At 46.4% G+C, this 15,494-nt stretch overlaps 1 protein-coding gene across 1 annotated transcript in view; it reads right to left on the bottom strand.

The window, feature by feature from the left end:
- Positions 1 to 2,239: 2,239 nt before the first annotated feature.
- Scaf8 (SR-related CTD associated factor 8) overlaps positions 2,240 to 15,494 on the bottom strand; it is a 177,328-nt gene continuing 164,073 nt past the window's right edge. Inside the window, exons 21-22 of the transcript XR_003835293.1 lie at positions 2,723 to 2,810; positions 2,240 to 2,355 (exon numbers count right to left, since the gene is read on the bottom strand). The gene's annotated coding sequence lies outside the window, so the exon portion shown is untranslated. The remainder of the gene's footprint in view (positions 2,356 to 2,722; positions 2,811 to 15,494) is intronic.

Raw genomic sequence — 15,494 nt, 5'->3', positions numbered from 1 at the left:
TACCTGTCCATCCACTCTGGAGAAAGATGGGCTCTCTGCCACTGCAGTCACATAGCACAAGCTCTGCAGGAGTACAGGATTGGGAATGTTAAAGGAATTTATACAACACTTGGCGCTTTGGGGCCTCCGAGAGGATGCTAAGCTTACAAGGGGTGTGACATCTTCCTGGCCTAGAGATTCTATTGTCCAGAGGAGAACAACTGCAGATCCCTAAAGTATGGTAGGATATTATGTGTGTATAGAACTCCTTCCCATGTAAACTCCCAGAAGCTACAAATCATCATTGGATTATGTGACTCTGGTCTTCAAGGGAAAGTGTGTGGTTTCCTGTAGTGAACTCTAATAGCTGATTGATCACACACAGCGAAGGGATTATTACTGTGAACCTGGCACTGACCTCAGAACTTCACACCCATTTCTCTACATGCCCCAAACCCTGACTCTCAACATCTTCATCTTCCCCATTTCAAAATGAGGAAAGCCCGGGGAAGAGATAAGGCTCAAGACCATTATTTCTGAACTCCAGGACCGTACTTGAATCTACAAAGTGGAGCTGTGAGGTCTGTGCCTTTACAACTACACTGCCATATCCTAGAAACAAGGAGGGACCCAGGCTCTGTGATCTCAGCCACTCAGGCTAAATCTACAAAGACTGCAAGTTCAATGGCAGTCTGCGAAATTTAATGGGACCCTATAAGTAGAAAGCAAGCTGGGGTGCCACCTAGTGATAGAGTCTTTGCTTAGTATGTGAGGGCCTAGGTTCCATCCCCCAGCCAGTACTTGGGGGCGGAAGGGAGAGGGGCGGGGAGGAAACTGCACTGAACAGAATGGCCAATGCAGCACTTGGGGAGAAGGGAAAACCACTGTATGCTGGGGTGAGTGCCAGGCTGCGGAACCACACACAGCTGCATCAATGAGTCCTAGGAAGGCTGGCAAAGATAGGGAGGGAGGGAGGTGGCCCTGTTAGTCAGAAAAGAATAGCAAGGGCAAGGTTAGATGATGGATCCAAGGGGCATCATGTGACAAGGCTACCAGGGCCTTGAGAGACAGGACCCTGGCTTCTACCCTGCAGGATTTAAGGGCCCTTTGGGACCCACAGGGAATATGACACGATTGTGCATTCCTATATTTTAGGTAGAAAGTGGTGAAGTTCCTCTAGCAGGGTAATTTGATGGACCGACAAACCACAGAGAACAAGAAGCAGCCATGAGAGTGGACCATCAGCTAGCTTCTTTTCCTCTCTGTATCGAGGATGTGATGTCTCCTCCATTGTATAGAAGATGGGTCCTTTTGTTTTATTTTATAGACAAGATCTCGTATAGCCCAGGTGGGCTTTGAACTCCCTACATAGCAGAGGATAACCTTGAACTCCTGCCTCGACCTCCCAAGTGCTAGGATTACAGGCACGAATCCACATGCCTCATTTCATGCAGTACGAGGGACTCTGGTACCAGAGCTCCGTGTTTGCTAGGTAAGCGCTCACTCTATCAACTGAGCTACATCCCTAGCCCCTGGAAGTAGAAGGTGGGAAGGGAATCCTTTCTGAAATGTTCTCAAGGAGCCTAGTCTTTCAGGTTGAAACTCTTTGCTATCTAGTTTAATTTCCCATCAGAATCTTGAGGCCAAATCCTGAGACTCTCCAGGCTCCAGGTGAAGTCTCTCAATTATTTTTATGTCAAACACAAAGCTAGAGGGGTTGGTAGGTATTATGCTTTTTGTAGGTAAAATGTGCTCCACGGGCCGATGTATCTGAACATTTGGTCCCCAGTTGGTGGTACTGTTTGGGACTTTGCTGGATGAAGCAGATCACGAGGGGTCAGCTTTGAGCCTTACTTATAGTCTATCTGCTTCTGCTTCCTGTTCTGATGAGAGGGGAGATAGTGAGAACACCAGTGGCAGGCACACTAACACATCCAAGGAGTCGGCTGCCACCATGACTTCCCCATCAGCATGGACTAGCCCCTCAAATCAGGAGCCAAAATAAACCTTTTTTCCTTTAAGATCCTATGTGAGGGGCTAGAGAGATGGCTCAGTGGTTAAGAGCACTGACTACTCTTCCAGAGGTCCTGAGTTCAATTCCCAGCAATCACATGGTGGCTCACAACCATGTCTAATGGGATCTGATGCCCTCTTCTGGTGTGTGTCTGAAGGCAGCTACAGTGTACTTATATAAACAAACAAACAAACAAACAAATAAAAAAGATCCTATGTGAATGTTAGCATTTCCTCTAGGCTCTGCTCAACAGTTACCTAGCAACAGCTGCCCACCAGGTGCAAGTCACAAGTTGCAAGATGTGCAACTTCACATCCTCCTTGAAGCTTAAGACACCCCACGATCTTCTGGGTCATCCTATCCTGAAAGAAACGAAGAAACAGGCTCATTAAATTACTAATAGCAAACTATGGAGGTGTTAAGTGAATAGGGACTGTTTGCTCGCTGCTCTCTCTCTCTCTCTCTCTCTCTCTCTCTCTCTCTCTCTCTCTCTCTCCATCTACTCTCTCTCCCACATGTTCCCGGCCATCCTCTTCCCCTCTTCCCTTCATCCCCTCTTCCTCTGTCTCCCTCCTTTTCCTGCCTCTACCCCCATTTCCAGGTCCCCTTCCCACCAATAAATTCCTTTATACTAAGAATCATACAGTGGGGCTAGTGCAGGTGTGGTTCTTGCCCTACCCTCAGGACAGCATGCTAAGAACTCTTAAAGATACAGAGACAAATACTGACCTCCAACTTCAACCAGACTGCTGAAGATGGACAACTTCACATCCTCCTAGAAGCTTAGATGCCCCATGATCTTCTGGGTCATTTTATCCTGAAAGAAACCGACAACAGGCTCGTTAAATTACTAATAGCAAACTATGGAGGTGTTAAGTAAAATACTCTAATTTCACAGACAAGGTGAAATACAATTCAGAATGAAAGTCTGTGGGGATGCCTGTAAAAGTTCGCTGCTCGGGCTGGTGAGATGGCTCAGTGGGTAAGAGCACCCGACTGCTCTTCCGAAGGTCCAGAGTTCAAATCCCAGCAACCACATGGTGGCTCACAACCATCTGTAACAAGATCTGACGCCCTCTTCTGGAGTGTCTGAAGACAGCTACAGTGTACTTACATATAATAAATAAATTAAAAAAAAAAAGTTCGCTGCTGGAGGCTTTATTTATTCTGGTAACAGCTAACCCTCTTCTTCTCTGGCTATCAGGTTGATAAAGACATCATGTATCCTTCCCTATGCAGTGGTGGTGAGAAATGAATTCAGAAAATCAAGGTTGGAAGATTGAACATTGGTTGTGACTCTGCAGCATAGGAAAGTTTTTGTGGAGATGGTTTCCCCTTGATGGTTGTGTTCTGGTGAGCATGAGATAGAAGACACCCCAAGTCTGTACCCGAGAGTTCAGAATTACTTATGTAGGATATGCCTTTGTATAGGAGAAAGAACAGGACCCAGAGTCTGTCACTTACAGCAGCTTCAGGTCTAGTCAGAAGTTCAGTAACCAGGGATCCTTCTGCAAAATGGTACTTAACCTAGCAGAAACTGTAGCTTAATAAGGACTTTTGATAAAACAAACAAACAAACAAAAACCTTCCTGAGTTTCATGTTGATTTAAAACTTATTTTATAATCTTTCTAAAAATGGAAGGGATTTTCTAATACTAAGCCCAAGTCTCCATATTTCATAGAAGAATGAGCCCTTCAAGATATAATAAAAACCCCCACCCCCCACCCCCAGGACAGTTCCCATAGTTTTAGACAGAGGTTGACTTGTCTCCAAAGAGCAAATTTGTCTCTCGCCACCTCAGAAGACCTTAGAGCTTCAGCCGGCTGGGATCTCGGACTAATGGAGTTCAAACCTCTCACCACACACTGCACCTAAAGACACTGCACGCTGGAGCCGCCAGCCAATCAGAGACCCGGCCAGAGAAAACCAGATAAAATGAGTGCCTATGGGTAGCAGACTCCATGCTCTCTGCTTCAAACATGTGACAGCACATGCACCTCTCAGTCCTCCATGAAGTATGCACAGTGTGCCTCCATTTTACAAATAAAATCACATAGGCCCAGGAAGCTGGGCTCTTCAGCTGCGCCTCTATATCTGAGCCTCTGTTGCAAAGCAAGCCCCAAGTAGGTACTGTGCACACAAAAGGGTGCTTAGCACATTTTCTGACTTCAGTGAGCTCACAATGTATCATGGGTGGAGAGGGGAATTAAGTACCTTAAATAGAACTCTACTGTTCAAACTGCAGTTTCTGATATATCAGGACATAGTTCTTTTTAAAATGGGTCTTTTTTTTTTTTTCCCTCCTTTCCCTTCCACCAGTACGGCACAAAACTGTTAGCTCAGTACTTCCTGGGTCAAGTCAGGAGGAGCTCAAGTTCCAGGTACAACAGCAAGACCCTTTCTGAAAAAGAAAGGAAGGAAGGGAGGAAGACGACTGTATAAATAAACGAAGCTGACTTTAGAACCAAGTGACCACTGTCTTCTTAGAGGTCCATGTGAAATGGGGAGTACAGAGGAGCCAGAGTCTGTCTGGGGATAAGCCAGCATGGAAAGCCAGACGAAGCAGACTACAGTTTGTTCCTCATCAAGGGTGAGATGCTTGAGGCTGAGAAGGACTCATAACAAGTTTCAGGGGTAGCACAGCGTGTACGGTCTAGCTCTGTGTCAACTTGACACATAAGAGAGTTATCAGAGAAGGAAAAACCTCAACTGAAAAAAGGCCCCCATAAGATCGGGCTGTATAAAAGAGCATTTTTCTTAAACAGTGATTGATAGGGGAGGCCCAGACCATGGTGGGAGGTGCCATCCCTAGGCTGATGGTCCTGGGTTCTATAAGAAAGCAGGATTGAGCAATCTATGGGGAGCAAGTCAGTAAGCAGCATGCCTCCATGGCTTCTGCATCAGCTCCTGCCTCCAGGTTCCTTCTATGATGAACAGTGACGTGGAAGTATAAGCCAAATAAATCCTTTCCTCCCCAATTGGCTTCCCCTTTCCTTCAACCTGGGACTAAGGAATGGGCACCTATCAAGCCACAGGGAGGTTCCATGACATCGGCTCTGTACCACAGAAACAGGACCCAGAAGATGTTGATTTAAAACCTCTAAACAGAACCCTAAGCCCATCCCTAATTGTTAGAACTGAAGATGCTGCCAGAAGATCAACAACGCATTGGCGAGGTCAGGAATGGAACCTCCGATCTCAATATCCCCTAAGAAAAGGGAAGCATAGAAACAGGAAGTCAGGAAGCAGTGAGCCCAACCCAAGCTCAGCCCTTTGGATGACCTGAATTCTGAGCACAGTGCCCTGAGACAGCATGGTATTCCAGGATAAGACAGGTACTAAATTTTCTGTCCTTTTAATAAAACTTCCTTCAGACGTGTGCTGGCTACTGTGTTTACAAGCTGGGGGTTTGTGGTAGCCCACTCAGGTTTCTGAATACAGATTCCAGCTAGAGACGAGGGCCACTTAGAGAATAGCCTCACACCACTTCACTGTACTTCCCTCTGAGGAAGGGTCTTCGGGGACAAGGCAGAGGCCAGTGTCCTCCTTGTGTTATTTTGGTGACCTAATAATTGCACATTTATCTGTTACATGGTGACAAGAGATGAGGCCACATTTAATTATCTTATCTGCTACTGAATCTACATTTTACCTAGGTAGGTGTATGGCAACAATGACAAGAATCAGGTACCATACAAAAGAAGTAGTTCTAGAGGCAAGAAGGAAAAAAAAAAAAAGACTAGATGTTCACATTTTTACACAGTTGTTTTCCTGATACAACTACAGAGCAAAAGGTTGTAACTCAGTCTACTCTTGCTGTAGGGTATGGCTAACAAGGGGTCACAAGTCAATGACTAAAGCTGAAGAAATAACTAGGGCATGGTTTTGTTTTAATTCTATCAAGCAGAAAGTTGAGGAGCTGCGCAGTTGCTCAGAACCTGGGTTCAGTTTCTCGCAGCCATCTCAGGCAGCTCACAACTACCTACATGTAATTCCAGCTCTGAGTGCTCTTGATGGCCTCTGTGGGCATCGAATTTACATGCTCAAACAGCCACGCCCACACACATATACATACATTTCAAAAAATAAACTCTGGGCTGGAGTGATGGCTCAGTGGTTAAGGGCATGCACTGCTCTTCCAGAGGACCAGAGTTCAATTCCATGCAGTTAATAACTACTGGCCTATAATTCCAACTTGGGGTGGGGCAGGGTGGGGTGGGGTGAGGCAGGAGGGGGAGGAATCTGACACCTCTGGTATCCACCATCACTGGCAATCATGTGCACGTACCCATAAACACACACACATACACATGCACATAATCAGAAATAAAAAAAGCAAATGAATAGTTTGTGCTAAAGTGAACCAAAAGGAAGTCTGTAAATAATCACCATTTTAGGGGTTACTATGTATTGTTATCTATATTAGCAAATTATGTGAGACTTTGAACACATTGGTGCCCATGAAAGATGAAACTGCATTAGATATTTTCTGAGTGTGTAATTTCTCATGCACCTTAAGTCTTTATTCATTTATTTGCTTATTAATTTATATTACACAGGCTAGCCTCAATCTTGCAACTCTCCTGCTTCAGTCTCCAGAGTGCTGGGATTACATATGTGCTCCTACCACATCTGGACAACACGGTTATTATTTTTTGGACCAAGGATTCTGGTTTGGCTAATAGGTTCAAGGGCAGTACAGCAGAGAGTTCAATGCACAATGCTCCTCCGTAGGCAAAGTGCACATGGACTTTGGTTAATAAATTGGTGCTATTATCCTCACCCTAGAGAAGAAGAGACATGAGACAGGGTCTCACAACAGTGACCCCAAACTTTCACTGCTTATTCTGAACTTGTTTATGAGTTCAAGGGTATGCTTAATATTTTTGCTGTTTCTTATAGAGCTGATGTATTCTTCTTTATTATAGGGACGAACAACATGGAAGATGATGCTGGTTTTTACTATAACCACGGGCAACACAAAAGTCTTGAAGGATTGGATGCTTTTCCTGGACATCAGCAAACATCACCCTTTACTAATAGTGTAGACTCAAAAGAAATTCACCTTTACATTTAAAAGTACTTTTTAGGTTTCACAATTTCACTTAAGTTTCTGGGATAAACATTTGTTTTTAAAAGTCTTAGAATTGGGGCTGGAGAGATGGCTCAACAGTTAAGAGCACTGGCTGTTCTTGCAGAGGACCTGGGTTCAATTCCCAGCACCCACACTGCAGCTGACAACCATCTGTAACTCCAGTTCCAGAGGATCTGCCTCTCTTATGTGACCTCCACCAGCACAGTATGCACCTGGCACACACACACACTCACACTCACACACACACACACACACACACAGGCAAAACACTGGTACATATAAAATAAGAATAAATAACTTTTTAAGAGTCCCCAAATTATAGGCAACACATGAGACAAGGGAATTTAAAAGGTAAAATTTTTTTTAATGAGTCTACTGGTTGATCGAATTTAACTTAGCTACTTCTGAGCTTTACCTAAAGGTTGTTCAGTAGATAAAGTCTAAAAAGTCATTTGCAGCCGGGCGTGGTGGCGCACGCCTTTAATCCCAGCACTCGGGAGGCGGAGGCAGGTGGATTTCTGAGTTCAAGGCCAGCCTGGTCTACAAAGTGAGCTCCAGGACAGCCAGGGCTATACAGAGAAACCCTGTCTCGAAAAACCAAAAAAAAAAAAAAAAGTCATTTGCAGTGGTAAATAGAAAGATGAAGCCTGTGTTTTTCCGTTCTTTATTTTGGTGCTGAGGTCTCAGTCTAGGCCCTCATCTCCCTCTTGATTGGCTTAGCGACACCCTAGGCCCCACTGACAGTTTGTAATGGATAAGGTTAAGCTTTTGAGGGCAGCCATGCACAGCGGGATGCTAAGTGGCTGACATGCAAGTGTGAGAACCGAGGACCCCAGGAAGTGAGAGACTGGCTGCTGAAGTAGAGAGGGGAAGGTGTTGGGAATGGGGCGGGGCACAGGGACCCAGCCTCTGGGACAGCAGAGTGCATTTCCTGGTTGGCTTGAGTGTCATTCACTTGTATTACATCGCACACTTGGTGTGGCTTTCTGTGTCTGTAGGCTTTCCTCTTAAAGGGGATTTATAGGGAGAAATCCTTGGTTTGAAATAGGGAACCGACAATAACCAGAATAAATTACTTGGTATTTCCAAGCCCAGGAGGACAAGCAAAATTAAATAAGCTCTTTTTCTTCATTTGGCAAGGGAGAGGCTGTATAGTGAGGGATGTGGTCACTGTCTGTGAGCTATGCCACCCAAGCAGGAGTGGCTTCTCCTCTTCAAGCAGGTGTTTGCAAGTCTTAAACAGCAGGTCTGTGTAATCTACTGTTCAGAATCAGCTGTCCTGTAGCTTGGGAGCTGATGTTAAAGTCTGGTATCTAAATGCTTTCAGTTTTCTTGCTTGTGTTTGTGCATGTGTGTGTGTGTGCATTTGTGTGCTCGTGTGTGCATGTCTGTGCGTATGGTGCATATGTGTGTATGTCTTGTGGCTGTATGGTGAATGTATATGTACAGTGCGTTTGCTCAAGTATAGATACCAAGATATCTTCCCCAATTCCTCTCTCATTATTATTTTTGAGGCAGAGTCTCTCAATGAACTGAAAGTTCACTGACTTGGCTAGGCTTGCTGGCCAGCCATCCTCTGCCTGTGTCTTCCTCCCCAGAGCTAGGGTTTTATGGGGCACATTGCATGATGCCCTGGCTTTTTATGTGGGTATCTGGGTTCCAAACTCAAGTCCTCATGCTTGTTCAGTAAGCAGTTACCCACTGAGCCCTCTCCCCTGAGATCCCTGCTTTTAGGTTTTGCTCTGGTTTGGAGCAGTTCAGGATTGCTTCTTCCAGCAGAAATGGTTGCAACAGATCCCAGGTAAATTCTTCCAAGTCACACTGTTTGCTGGACATGGCGTCTGGGTGCCCAACCCCCCACTAGCCAAGGCCTCCCAGTACCTCCTGGCCATACTCCAGGGTGAGAAAAGCCAGCGCAGCACAGCCAAGGCGGAGCCTGGGTATGCAGCTCAGGCTCTCCAGAGTCCCAGCTTCTCTCCCTTTTCCATCACTGGGGTGAAAACTGGCCCGTTCTGTTTATTTTCTCCCAGAGCTATTTAACATAGGAGCACAAAGAATGAGTGAGGAAAACCACAGCCATGTGGACCAGAATGATCTCCAAGCACAATAAACACTCCCAAAGAGGGAGGAAGATGGTAAGCCATAGATTTCCTTTCTAACATTCTTTAAAAATAAATGCAGAGCCTTTGGGGAGGCGGCCTGACAGGTTTCCACGGGATGAGGAGGGTGGGGAACAAGTGGGGCTTTGTGTACTAGCTGCCTGCCAGGCTCAATTCCAGTCTGGAGTTTGGCAACTCCCCCCCCCCCCCCCCCCCCCCCCACCCCCCCCCCCCCCCCCCCCCCCCCCCCCCCCCCCCCCCGGGGATAAAGGCTCTGGAGCTGGCCCACAAGGCAAAGGCAAAGTTGCTGCCCTGAAATCAACAAGGATTCCTTTCCTCTCTTTAGCCCTTGGCAATGTGTGGCAGCCAGGAAGATGCTGGGCTCTTGCATCCTCCCAGCTACGTCTTGGCCTGCTGAGAAACACCAGGATGGTTAGGAGCTCCAACTACAGCGGGCTTCGATAGAACGCAAGCCAAACCTAAATTCTGGGCCACCACATTTTGGAGCTGTTTCTCCCTGAAACATGGGAGTAAATTCCACAAAGCTTTAAAGCAACTTGTGATGGTTGTGAGAAAGGGACACACACACACACCCCTGGTTACTACATCCACTTCCACAGGTCCATCCTTTCTAACAGAGGAATCCATGTGTTCTTCTGCATAGCGCACTTTGAACATCATCAAGGCATGGGTGGAGTGCTGCATGCTGGGAAGCCTAAAACCAGCTGCCACCAACAAAAACCCATCACTGTCGGAGGATGGCATGAAAACGCATTTTCTCAAGTGCTTTCAAGGAGAGAAACAAAGCTAGGTATGAGGAGCTCAAGTCTGTAAGCCTAACGAAGAGGCAGGAGGTTCACTGGCAGTACAAGGTCAGCCTGAGCTACAGGGTAGGATCCCTTCTCTAAAAGGTGGGGGTGGAATGGGGCGGGGAGTTGGAAACCAGGTAACTATGAGGCAGAGCCTAGACTAAATGTCAACAGGCACCCTAGTCAAAATAGCAAGATCTTACAGTGAGAGAAAAGATGGGATGGGGTCAGAAAAAGAGGGAAGGAGGGAGGGAGAGAGAGAGAGAGAGAGAGAAGAAAAAGAAGGAGGAGGAGGAGGTTGGAGAGATGGCTTGGTGGTTAAAAATCTGTACTTGTCCATAGGACTCTAGTTCAGTTCCCAGCACCTCTAATGGGCAGCTTATGACCACCTGTAAGTCCAACTCCTGAGCCCTCTGGTTTTGTGGAAGTGGCTCCCCAAAGCAGGGACCAGCATGCTAAGGTCACTAGAGCACATACCAAAAAGATAAGAATCTGTACTTCAAATAAATGGCTTCCTTTCTTTCCTTGGTTTCTTCTAACCTTCTTAAAGAAGAACAAATGTATTTACATAACCAGGGGATGTCACGTCTATGTATGTGGACATAAAATCCTTTTCAGATAAGTGAAGTTAATGTCAGGCCCTCATTCAACTCTTAAGGTGCCCTCGAGAAATTTGTTTTCAGGGGCGGGGCAGAGGGTACATTTTAGTTAGCTAGCACCTCTGCCATATTCCTCAAATGGGAGACATTACCTCTCATGGCTATAGTGACTGCGCTACCTAGTTCTATGTCAACTTGGCACAGCTAGAGTCACCTGAGGGAAGGAACATCTATTGAAAACAATGCCTCTCTAAAGACTGAGCTATAAGCAAATGTTTAGGGCATTTTCTCAAGTAGGGATTGATAGGTGAGGGCCCAGCCCATTGTTATAGAACTGTAGAGCATTTGTAGCTGAAGATGATGGTCAACACATAACTATTCACCAGAGAGATGGATGAATATGGAAGGAGACAGCCATCACTTGTATGGCAGTCATCCAGATAGGCCAAGGAGTCACAGGGCGGGTGGGGACTGCCTAGGCTCTCCCTGCCAAACACCAGGGCAGGCAAGTTTCCTCTCCAGCAAGTGGGATCTCTCAGCTCATCTACCAGGCGATCGTAGGGACTCCAGCAACACCTGGGAGGAGACCCTGACACACCCCAAAGCCGACTACTAGCTCCTGGAAAGCAAAATCACACACTACACATGCTTAAGCTTTTCTGGCAATAGTCTGATGTGGTAATGGGGCGGCGTAGGGGTGGATCTGGAGAACCAGCTGTCATCTTATACACTTCCTAAGCTAAACCCATCTTCTCCAGGAGACTTTGTGGGCAGGGCCTGCATTTTGGTCAGGTTTTGCGTCCTCCAGTAAACACCTTAGGTAAGGTGGGAGGGGTGGGGTGGGGTCATAACTCCAGCCCACACAGAGAAAGTTGAAAATCACAGCAGCTTCCCATGAGGCAGTTAAGAACCCTTCCAGAAAGAGTTCCGAAGAAAAGCACAATGCTGTTCTGATGGGAACCCACATGCCAGAGTGTCAGGTGTCCCTGCCCATGGAAAAGGTCCCCCTGTGCTCTAGGCAGGGAAACTGACCTGACACAGCAGCTGGCTTCCTGTGCCTTTGCTTGCACATCTGACATCTTTACATGGAATGAACTTCAGAGAAAGAAGAACACGGTCTAATACAGTCTGTTTAGGGGGAAAGACTCAAAACTGCACCTCTGCGTAGCCATCCCCACAAGCCTTCAAAGCAAATGTGGTCCAATCCAGAGCAATTTTGTCTGGCAAAGACACCTGTGTTCCCAAGGGTCAAGGTAACAGGAGACAAGCATCAGCCTGCTTGAACTTCAAAAGGAGTCTAATCACCACCACTGTGAACTCCCCCTCCAGACAATGACTGGCCCCCAGGTTGAAGATGAGTCACACCCCACCCTCAGAGCTCGCCCCAAAACACACATCATCCTTGCTGTCCCCAGCAGTCACTTAAAGCCATCCTAACCAAAGCAGGGCCATTTATGAAAGGGCTTGTGTTTAGCTCTGCTCTCTGTTTAGTTCCTGTGTATTTTTCCAGCTAGTCAATCTGTCTGTAATTAAAATCACATTGCCGCAAACCTTAGCTGTTATGAAAAGTCTTACCAGATGTATACAATCCACTAGCTGTAGTATTTGGCATGCCTGCAATGGTCCCATTAAAGAGGGGCAAGCCGAGCCTGATTTGGAGCGTGGGTTATATGCTTTGGATCGGTTGTTTTTCACTGACACTAAGGCAGTGTGGGATACTTAAACCCCGTTTTCAACAATCACAAGGGTATGGACCTGTATTTCAACCAACACTGAAAATCACTGCACCTTATCAAAAACTAGGCTGGATCAATGGCTCAGTGGTTAAGAGCCCTGGCTGGGCTTCCAGATCAGACCTCGGTTTGATTCCCAGAACCCTCATGGACGTTCATGACCATCTGTAACTCCAGTTCCGAGAGATCCAAAGATACCAGCCACACACATGGCACACAGACATTTATGCAGGCAAAACACACAGATACATAAAAATAAAATACAAAATTAAGAATTAAAAGAAAACACAGCTATTTGGTGGGGCTGGGGAGCTGGGCGAGGCAATCATGTGCTTGTCATGGAAGCATGAAGATCTAAATTAGACTGCCAGAACCCACATTTAAAAAATTATCTAAGTGCGGTAGTTCACACTGATAGTGTTAGTACGCGGCTTGACCAATTAGCCTCGCCTAATTGGTGACAAAGCCAGCCAGAGACTGTGTCTCAAAACCGAAATGAACACCACACACACATAAAACAAAGTAGACAACACCTGGGGAAGAGCAAGCACACTCACATGGATACAAGCACACGCATGTGCACACGCGCACACACGCACACTCAAACCTAGTGCCTGTTCAAGGAAGTCCTTTTTGAAGATTCCCCCACCTTCTGAACCCAGACTAGCCTGCTTGGCCTTCACAAAGGCCAATGCTGTCAGGGTCTCCGAAGCTCTGTGGAAGCTGAACGGAAACAATGCAGATGCCATCCTGGCTTCCATACACAAAAACCAACAGGCGCTGCAGAGATTAGGTGAGGTGATTTTAGGACAAAGAGAGGAAGGCCTGCGCTACTGTAGATAATACGATTTGAAGCCCATGCTCCAAGAGGCAGCAGATAAACTATGAACAGATTCAAGGAGTGAGCTAAAGGCATGCATGCTGACAAAATCCATTCCTGACTGACTCCTGAGAGTAATATCAGGGAGAGAGAGAGCAAGGCCCCACCTTAATACCTTCCCCACAGGCCCACATTGTTCCCTCCCCCACAGGCCCACACTGAACCCTCCCCCACAGGCCCACACTGAACCCTCCCCCACAGGGTCACACTATCCCCTCTCCCACAGGCCCACACTGCCCACTCCTCCCCCAGGTCCACACTGTCCCCTCCCCAACAGGCCCACACTGTCCCCTCCCCCACATGCCCGCACTGCATTTTTCCCTATACACCCACACTGGGTACTATCATCTAACAAGAAAAATAAAACAGAAACCTATGTGTAAAATAATAATAATAATAATAATAATAATAATAATAATAGTGGGAGGCTGAGATAGACCTTGCAACTCTCTGGTACACTCCAGCCACACTTGATAGAATTTGTAGATAAGACAGCTATAAAGTTACAATTTTGCTTTAAAGGCATTCTTACATACAGATTTCAGAATTAGCTGAAATCTCTCACAGCATGTGACAGGAAGAGACATATGTTCCTAATCTGTGGGTTTAAAATTGTTTAAGACTTACATCAATGAGACTTCTCAGTAGAAAATTCAGGCCATCAACCTCAGACACGAGGGTATAGGAGCAGAGGTGGCTAATTTGACTTTTGAGCTTCATGTTCGACCAATAAATCAGTTGTTAAATTATTATTATTATCATTATTATTTAATGAACTTTCATCCGGAGCCAAAAGGGTAAGAAGCTCAGGCACCCTGGGAACCAGGAAGGCCTAGTTTCTTGCTAGAGGTGTGTTCTGTTGAGACAAGCTGAGGCTGGAGGGAAGCCCAAGGTCCCCACTACCTCAGAAGAGAGAGCCACAGAGAGGTCTGTTCTAGCACCAGAGAGAATGAGCTCCCAAGTGATGCAGGTATTAGGCTCTTGGAGCTGAATGGTAAGCCATGGAACATTCGAAGCAGAACGCTGGTGGGCTGGGCATGTGGCTCACATGGTAGAGTCCTGGGCTACCATGCCTGCAGCCCTGGGTTGAATCCCCAGCACAGCATAACCCAGGTGTGGTATACACATCTAGAATTTCAGCGCTTGGGATGTTTAGATGACAGAATTAGAAGTTCAAGACCATCCTTGGCTACACAGCAAGTTTAAGACCAGCTTGGGCTACATGAGACTGTCAAAAACAAAGAAACAAACAAAGACACCCAGAAAATTGCCAAGTGAGCCTAAAGATTGCATGCTTTAAAGAGGAAGGTGACATGTCACTCAGTTACAGAGGACTGCTTGCTTAGTATCTGAGAGGCTCTGGATTCAACCCTTCGCATTGCCCCTCAGCCCTAGCAAAGGGGACAGTATCAGGAAATGACTGAAATCATTGTGGAGGCATGTGTTAAACTATGAAAATCATGATAGCTCACGGGTTAAGCAAAGGGAATAAAGCTGGATGAAGAAAGATGCTGCAGCAGGAATAACCAGCTGGACTGCAGGGAAGAAAAGGTTATGCACAAAATGGGAAGAAGTGGTCCAGTGGTCCAGGTTGTAACTAGAGTGGAAATAAGGATTGTCCAACTCATCTGGGCTCATAGGCGTTCACAGACAACCAGGAAACCTGCATGGGACTGACTTAGGCTCTCTGTATGGTCTAGAGTTCTGTGGTACTCCTAAAAGTGGGAGCAAGGGCTGTCTCTGAATCTGTTGCCTGCCTTTGGGACCCTTTCCTCCTACTGGGTAGCCTCGTCTAGCCTTGGTAGGAAAGGATGTGCCTAGTCTTACTGCAAATTTATATGCTGTGGCTGGTTAATATCCATGGATTGCCTGCCCTTTTCTGGAAAGAAATAGAAGAGCAGTGGATATGGGGGTGGGGTGGGGGGACTGGGAGGAGAGGAGGAAGGGGAAACTGCCTTTGGGGTGTAAAAAAAGTCATCAAACTACAAGAAGAAAAAGAGGAAAAGAAGGAAGAGGAAGAAGAAAAAGAAGAGGAGGAAGATGGGCTGGAGTGATGGCTCAGTGGTTAAGAGCACTGACTGCTCTTCCAGAGGTCCAAGTTCAATTCCCCACCACCACATGGTGGCTCACAACCATCTGTAATGGGACATAAATAAAGTTAGAGAGAGGAGGGAGGCTCCATGGGCTCATATATTTAGAAGAAGAAGAAGAAGAAGAAGAAGAAGAAGAAGAAGAAGAAGAAGAAGAAGAAGAAGAAGAAGAAGAAGAAGAAGAAGAAGAAGAGG

This window comes from Mus caroli, chromosome 17, assembly GCF_900094665.2.
Source record: "Mus caroli chromosome 17, CAROLI_EIJ_v1.1, whole genome shotgun sequence".
In the NCBI taxonomy this organism is placed as follows: Eukaryota; Metazoa; Chordata; class Mammalia; order Rodentia; family Muridae; genus Mus; species Mus caroli.
The sequence above is the reverse complement of the archived record's forward strand: the minus strand, read 5'-3'. Positions and strand labels throughout refer to the sequence as shown.